Source organism: Triticum aestivum, chromosome 5A (assembly GCF_018294505.1).
Source record: "Triticum aestivum cultivar Chinese Spring chromosome 5A, IWGSC CS RefSeq v2.1, whole genome shotgun sequence".
NCBI lineage: Eukaryota > Viridiplantae > Streptophyta > Magnoliopsida > Poales > Poaceae > Triticum > Triticum aestivum.
Genome location: NC_057806.1, coordinates 328,462,076 through 328,470,026, shown reverse-complemented (window position 1 = coordinate 328,470,026; position 7,951 = coordinate 328,462,076).

Here is a 7,951-nt window from a genome sequence, read left to right as displayed (position 1 = left end):
TCATTGCGTTGTTGTCATATTTGAAGGCCAAGGAAGAACTTCAGCTCCCCCATCATGGACATCTGATATTGCTCTTGCATCATATATCCAAACTCTTCACTGTACTTCTGATTGGTGCAGCCGAAGATAATGTCATCCACATATATTTGGCACACAAACAGTTCACCATCATATGTCTTCGTGAAAAGAGTGGGATCCAGGGAACCAGGTATGAAGCCTTTGCTCTTCAGGAAGTATTTCAGTGTGTCATACCAGGCCCTAGGGGCTTGTTTGAGACCATACAGTGCCTTGTTGAGCTTGTATACCATGTCAAGATGTTTTGGATTTTCAAAGCCAGGCGGTTGTGCAACATACACTTCTTCTTCAATCTTGCCATTGAGAAAGGCACTTTTCACATCCATTTGATATAGAAGTATGTTATGATGATTCGCATAGGCCAGCAGTATGCGTATAGCTTCAAGCCTTGCCACAGGAGCAAATGTTTCATCGAAGTCAATGCCCTCCACTTGAGTATATCCTTGAGCAACGAGACGTGCTTTGTTTCTGACAACTTGACCATGCTCATCTTGCTTGTTGCGGTATATCCATTTGGTGCCTATTATGTTGTGCTTCCTTGGATCAGGACGCTTAACCAGTTCCCATACATTATTCAGCTCAAACTGTTGAAGCTCTTCTTGCATAGCTTGAATCCATTCAGGTTCCATGAAGGCTTCTTCAACTTTCCTGGGTTCTGATATTGATACGAATGCGAAGTGCGCACAGAAATTTGCTAGCTGAGTTGCCCTTGAACGAGTGAGTGGACCAGGTGCATTGATGCTGTCAATTATTCTATCAATCTGCACTTCATTGGCAACACGAGGATGTACAGGGCGAAGACTTTGCTCTTGCTGATCTGCATTGTTGTTGGGAGGAATGTCTTCAGGCTGAGCATTGTCTTCATGTTGATCAGGTGCTGAGATGATAAGTTCTTCTTTAGGATGAGCTTCAGAAGGTATAATCTCTCCAGTTCCCATAAGCTTGATTGATTCACTAGCTGGAACTTCATCTAGCACATTTGGCAGTTGCTCTCTTTGTGAACCATTTGTCTCATCAAACCGCACATCCACTGTTTCAACCACTTTGTAATGGAAGAGATTGAAGACTCTGTAGGAGTGTGAATCCTTTCCATATCCTAGCATAAAGCCCTCATGTGCTTTTGGTGCAAACTTTGAGGTGTGGTGTGGGTCCTTGATCCAGCACCTTGCGCCAAATACTCTGAAGTAACTGACATTTGGCTTCTTGCCAGTTAGGAGTTCATAAGATGTCTTGTTCAAAAGCTTGTGAAGATAAACACGATTGATTGTATGGCATGCAGTGTCAATGGCTTCTGTCCAGAATTTTCTTGGAATCTTGTATTCATCTAGCATTGTTCTGGCCATCTCAATGAGTGTTCTGTTCTTGCGTTCGACGACGCCATTCTGCTGTGGCGTGTACGGAGCTGAGAATTCATGTGTGATGCCCAAGGTATCAAGATATGTATCAAGGCCAGTGTTCTTGAATTCAGTGCCATTGTCACTTCTGATGTGCTTTATCTTGGCGCCAAAATTGTTCATTACTCGATTGGCGAAGCGTCTGAAGACATCCTGCACTTCAGTCTTGTAAAGGATTATGTGCACCCAAGTGTATCTAGAGTAATCATCAACAATCATGAAGCCATAGAGGCAAGCAGTAGTAGTAAAAGTTGAGTAGTGAGTGGGACCGAAAAGATCCATGTGGAGCAGTTCGAAGGGTTGAGTAGTAGTCATGATTGTCTTCAAAGGATGCTTTGCCCTTGTCATCTTCCCTGCTTCACAGGCACCGCATAAGTGATCTTTCTTGAACTTGACGCCCTCGATGCCTATGACATGCTTCTTCTTCGCAAGGGTGTGGAGGTTCCTCATGCCAGCATGCCCAAGCCTTCGATGCCAAAGCCAGCATTCTGACGCTTTTGCAAGAAGACATACTGCAAGTTGTGGTCCTGCTGAGAAATCTACCACGTACAAATCACCTTTCCGATACCCTTCAAGCACTAGAGATTTGTCAGATTCCATTAGTACCAGGCAACGATATTTTCCAAACATTACGATCATATTCAAATCGCAAAGCATTGAGACAGACATTAAGTTGAAGCCAAGGGATTCAACAAGCATGACTTTATCCATGTGTTGATCCTTTGAGATTGCAACTCTACCTAGACCCAATACCTTACTTTTACCAGTGTCAGCAAATGTGATGTGGCTCTTGTCGGATGGACGTAAGGTTGAGTCCATAAGAAGGCTTCTTTTGCCAGTCATGAGATTTGTACACCCACTGTCAATAATCCATTCTGAAGACTTTGAAGTTGCTGGTGTCGTACCCTATAGTGCAGTTAGGGGGATAGGCTTCACGAAGAGAATTGTGAAGCAAAAACATTTGACGAACCAGTGGGTTATGAAAACTTAGATCCAGATTAGGACTAATAGGGAGAGTAGCATGCGATTCAGGAACGAAGTACATAATGATGCCATTCGGGCATTTTATCTTGCGCCCTACAAGTTTTTTAAGGTCCCCAGCAATAGCATCAGAAGATTTTGTTTTTCTGCTGGAGACCTTTCCCTGCAAAAGAGAGTTAAGCTTTCTTAACCACTCACATCTTCAAGGGTGGCTTAGAAGCAATAAGTCGAAGTGCAGCATCTGAGAATTTTGGCTTTGAAGCCTTAGCAAACAGTCTCGCAGGTGGACAATAATACTCATAGGAATAAGCAGAATAATTTTTGGTCATATGAACATGACGGTTCGATGAACCGCTCTCATATTCATATGCCTGAGTATGGTTTCCCTGCAAAACATTTGCGTTAGTGTGACTCAGGTGAGTCCTCTGATTGTATGAAGCCTTTGGACCGTATGAAGCCTTTGGTCTGAGGTTTGTGTTCTTCAAGTGAGGTGTGATGAAGACATTCACAGGAAGATTTTCCAGACACTTTTTCAGAACCCAGATCTTCTTCATAGGCGGTCCATTCCTGCAGTTAGTACCAATGTACCTGGCAAACACTTCACCATTCTGATTCTTGAACAGTTTATAGTTTGCATCAAAGGATTCATCAATAATAATGAGGTTAGCACATGTGAAGCCAGATAAATTGGATGGATCTGCTGAAGTTTCCTTTGCAGCAACCCATGTGGTTTTGGGGTACTGCTCAGGTTTCCTGTAAGAGCCATCTACATTTATTTTCCTTACGAACCCAACACCCTCTTTCCTAGGGTTTCGGTTCAGAATCTGCTTCTTGAGGACATCGCATAATGTCTGATGTCCTTTAAGACTTTTGTACATCCCTGTTTCAAGCAATGTCTTCAAGCTAGCATTCTCATCTGCAATAGCAGTGGTATCCTCAGCAGAGGGGTTAGTTACCACATCAACAGTTGAAGATATTGCAACAGCAGTAGCAGTGGAACATTCAGCAACAGAAGTAGCATTATCATGCTCAATGCATTTAAGACATGGTGGTTCAAATCCTTCCTGAGCGGAACTGATCTGTTCGGCACGAAGTGACTCGTTTTCCTTTTGAAGATCTTCATGAGCCGCTCTCAACTTCTCAAGTTCTTGCTTCCTTTGAAGATAATCATAGGAAAGCTTTTCATGAGTTGTTGAGAGAGTATCAAGACGATCTTCAAGTCCCTGATACTTAACGTAAAGATTTTTTATGTCTTCAATTAAGGATTCAGATCGAGTCATTTCAGCACCCAACAGATCATCGCTTCTGTCTAACAGTTTTTGAATATGTTCCATAGCTTTCTGTTGTTCAGTTGCAATTTTAGCAAGTGTTTTGTAGCTGGGTTTTGAATCACAGTCAGAGTCATCGTCACTAGATGTTTGATAGCGAGTAGTGCGTGTGTTTACCTTGGCACCGCGTGCCATGAAATAGTAGGTAGGAGTGGAGTCGTTCTTGTCATTTGCATCGGTGTCGGTGATGAAGTCATTGTCTTCAGTGTTGAAGATGGACTTGGCGACGTATGCTGTAGCCAGACTCGCAATGCCAGAATCAGACTCCTCCTCAGACTCCACCTCTGCCTCCTCAGAAGCGGACTCATCCTCTGAATCCATTTCCTTGCCAACAAACGCACGTGCCTTGCCAGATGAGCTCTTCTTGTGTGATGAAGACTTCGAGGAAGACTTGGAAGAAGATTTTGAGTATTTCTTCTTCTTCTTGTCATCAGAATCATATTCCTTGCTCTTCTTCTTCCTTCTGTTCTCATTGTCCCACTGTGGACACTCAGAGATGAAGTGTCCAGTTTTCTTGCACTTGTGACATGTTTTCTTCTTGTAGTCATGAGCAGAAGCTTCATCATTCCTTGAGCTTGATCGTGAAGATTTTCTGAAGCCTTTCTTCTTGGTGAATTTTTGGAACTTCTTCACTAGCATTGCAAGTTCTCTTCCAATGTCTTCAGGATCATCAGAACTGCTGTCAGATTCTTCTTCAGATGAGGAAACAGCTTTTGCCTTCAAGGCACGAGTTCGCCCATAGTTTGGACCATAGATATCTCTTTTCACAGAAAGCTGAAACTCATGTGTGTTGAGCCTCTCAAGTATGTCAGATGGATCGAGTGTCTTGAAATCAGGACGTTCTTGAATCATCAGGGTTAGGATGTCAAATGAACTATCCAGTGATCTCAGCAGTGTCTTGACGATTTCATGTTTGGTGATCTCAGTGGCGCCGAGGGCTTGAAGCTCATTTGTGATGTCAGTGAGCCGATCAAATGTGTGCTGGACATTCTCATTATCATTTCGCTTGAAGCGGTTGAAGAGGTTGCGAAGAACACTGATTCTTTGATCTCTCTGGGTTGAGACGCCTTCATTGACCTTGGAGAGCCAGTCCCAGACCAGCTTGGATGTCTTCAAGGCACTCACACGGCCATACTGTCCTTTTGTCAGATGGCCACAGATGATATTTTTGGCAGTAGAGTCCAGTTGAGTGAACTTCTTGACATCAGCAGCAGTGACACCTTCTCCAGCCTTGGGAACGCCGTTCTCGACGACATACCATAGGTCGACGTCAATGGCTTCAAGATGCATGTGCATCTTATTCTTCCAGTAGGGATATTCAGTTCCATCGAAGACGGGGCACGCAGCGGAGACTTTGATTATCCCTGTAGTCGACATAGCTAAAACTCCAGGTGGTTAAATCGAATCACACAGATCAAGGGAGCACCTTGCTCTGATACCAATTGAAAGTGCGTTATATCGACTATAGGGGAGGGTGAATAGGCGATTTTTATGAAAGTCTTCAAAATGTGAGAGTTATGAAGACAAACAGCGAAGATTATGCCTATCATATGCAGCGGAAGTTAGATTACACTAGGCTAGCCATGGTCATGCATTCAATAGAGTAAAAGCACAATGACAAACAACTGCAGTGTAATAAGGATCAGGTAGGAAGAAGTTATGAAGCCAAACAGATCATACATTCACGTTGTGAAGACAAAAGATAAAGCAAGCATGCAATGGCTTCACAATGTGTAACAATAAGAAAAGGAAGTGAAGATGAAACCAGTGACTCGTTGAAGACAATGATATGTTGGACCAGTTCCAGTTGTTGTGACAACTGTACGTCTGGTTGGAGCGGCTAGGTATTTAAACCTTAGGACACACAGTCCCAGACACCCAGTCCTGAACACACAGTCCAGGACACCAAGTCCTCGCCGTATTCTCCTTGAGCTAAGGTCACTTGGTCCTCGCCCAATCACTCTGGTAAGTCTTCAAGGTAGACTCCCAAACCTTCACAAACTTCGTTCACTGGCAATCCACAATGTCTCTTGGATGCTCTGAACGCGACGCCTAACCGTCTGGAGGATTCACAGTCCTCAAGTGTAATAAGTCTTCAGATCACACAGACAAGAAGACTCAAGTGATGCCCAATTTGCTCTAGCTCTGGGTGGTTAGGGGTTTTCTCCTCACTAGGAATTTTCTCTCAAAGGCTTCGAGGTGAGTTGCTCTCAAACGACAAAAGCCGTGCACTGAAATCTGAGCAGCCAACCGTTTATGGTTGTGGGGGTGGGCTATTTATAGCCACTTGGCAACCCAACCTGATTTGTCCGAAATGACCCTGGGTCACTAAGGAACTGACACGTGTCTCAACGGTCAGATTTCAAACTCTCATGGCAACTTTGCTTGGGCTACAAGCAAAGCTGACTTGTCCGGCTCTGGACAAGATTCGCTCTCATTGTCTTCGCTCGAAGACATAGGTTTTTGATTTAGGCATCACTTCAGTCATTCTGACTGGTTCTCCTGGACCCCACTTAACAGTACGATGGTTCCTATGACTCAACACAAAAGAAAAAGAACTACGAAAGAGCTAAGTCTTCGAGCTCCATAGGCTTCATAACGTGTCTTCTTTTGTCATAGTCTTCAATGTGAATATCTTCATATACCACCTTTGTCTTTAATGTCTTCATACATTTTTAGGGGTCATCTCTGGTAGTAAAACCGAATCAATGAGGGACTTCTACCTGTGTTTTCCTGCAATTCTCACAAACACATTAGTCCCTCAACTAGGTTTGTCGTCAATACTCCAAAACCAACTAGGGGTGGCACTAGATGCACTTACACCCGTGAGGCATGGTTCGCAAGTACCAAGTGATTCATAATCAAGTGATTCCAGAAGTCCATCGGTATGGAGTTTCTTCATGCGCTTTATACCAATATGACCCAAACGGTAGTGCCACAAATAAGTTGCACTATCATTATCAACTCTGCATCTTTTGGCTTCAACATTATGAATATGTGTATCACTACTATCGAGATTCATCAAAAATAGACCACTCTTCAAGGGTGCATGACCATAAAAGATATTACTCATATAAATAGAACAACCATTATTCTCAGATTTAAATGAATAACCGTCTCACATTAAACAAGATCCAGATATAATGTTCATGCTCAATGCTGGCACCAAATAACAATTATTTAGGTCTAAAACTAATCCCGAAGGTAGATGTAGAGGTAGCGTGCCGACGGCGATCACATCAACTTTGGAACCATTTCACACGCGCATCGTCACCTCGTCCTTAGCGAGTGTTCGCTTAATCTATAGTCCCTGTTTCGAGTTACAAATATTAGCAACAGAACTAGTATCAAATACCCAGGTGCTACTGTGTGCTCTGGTAAGGTACACATCAATAACATGTATATCACATATACCTTTGTTCACCTTGCCATCCTTCTTACCTGCCAAATACTTGGGGCAGTTCCGCTTCCAGTGACCAGTCTGTTTGCAGTAGAAGCACTCAGTCTCAGGCTTAGGTCTAGACTTAGGTTTCTTCTCCTGAGCAGCAACTTGTTTGTTGTTCTTCTTGAAGTTCCCCTTCTTCTTCCCTTTGCCCTTTTTCTTGAAACTGGCGGTCTTATTGACCATCAACACTTGATGCTCCTTTTTGATTTCTACCTCCGTAGCCTTTAGCATTGCGAAGAGCTCGGGAATTGACTTATTCATCCCTTGCATATTATAGTTCATCACGAAGCTCTTGTAGCTTGGTGGCAGTGATTGAAGAACTCTGTCAATGACACTATCAACAGGAAGATTAACTCCCAGTTGAGTCAAGTGATTATGATACCCAGACATTTTGAGTATATGCTCACTGAAAGAACTATTCTCCTTCATCTTGCAGCTATAGAACTTATTGGAGACTTCATATCTCTCAATCCGGGAATTTGCTTGAAATATTAACTTCAACCCCTGGAACATCTCATATGCACCATGACGTTCAAAACGTCGTTGAAGTCCCGGTTCTAAGCTGTAAAGCATGACACACTGAACTATCGAGTAGTCATCAGCTTTGCTCTGCCAGGTGTTCATAACATCTGGTGTTGCTCCCGCAGCAGGTTTGGCACTTAGCGGTGCTTCCAGGACGTAATTATTCTGTGCAACAATGAGGATAATCGTCAAGTTACGGACCCAAT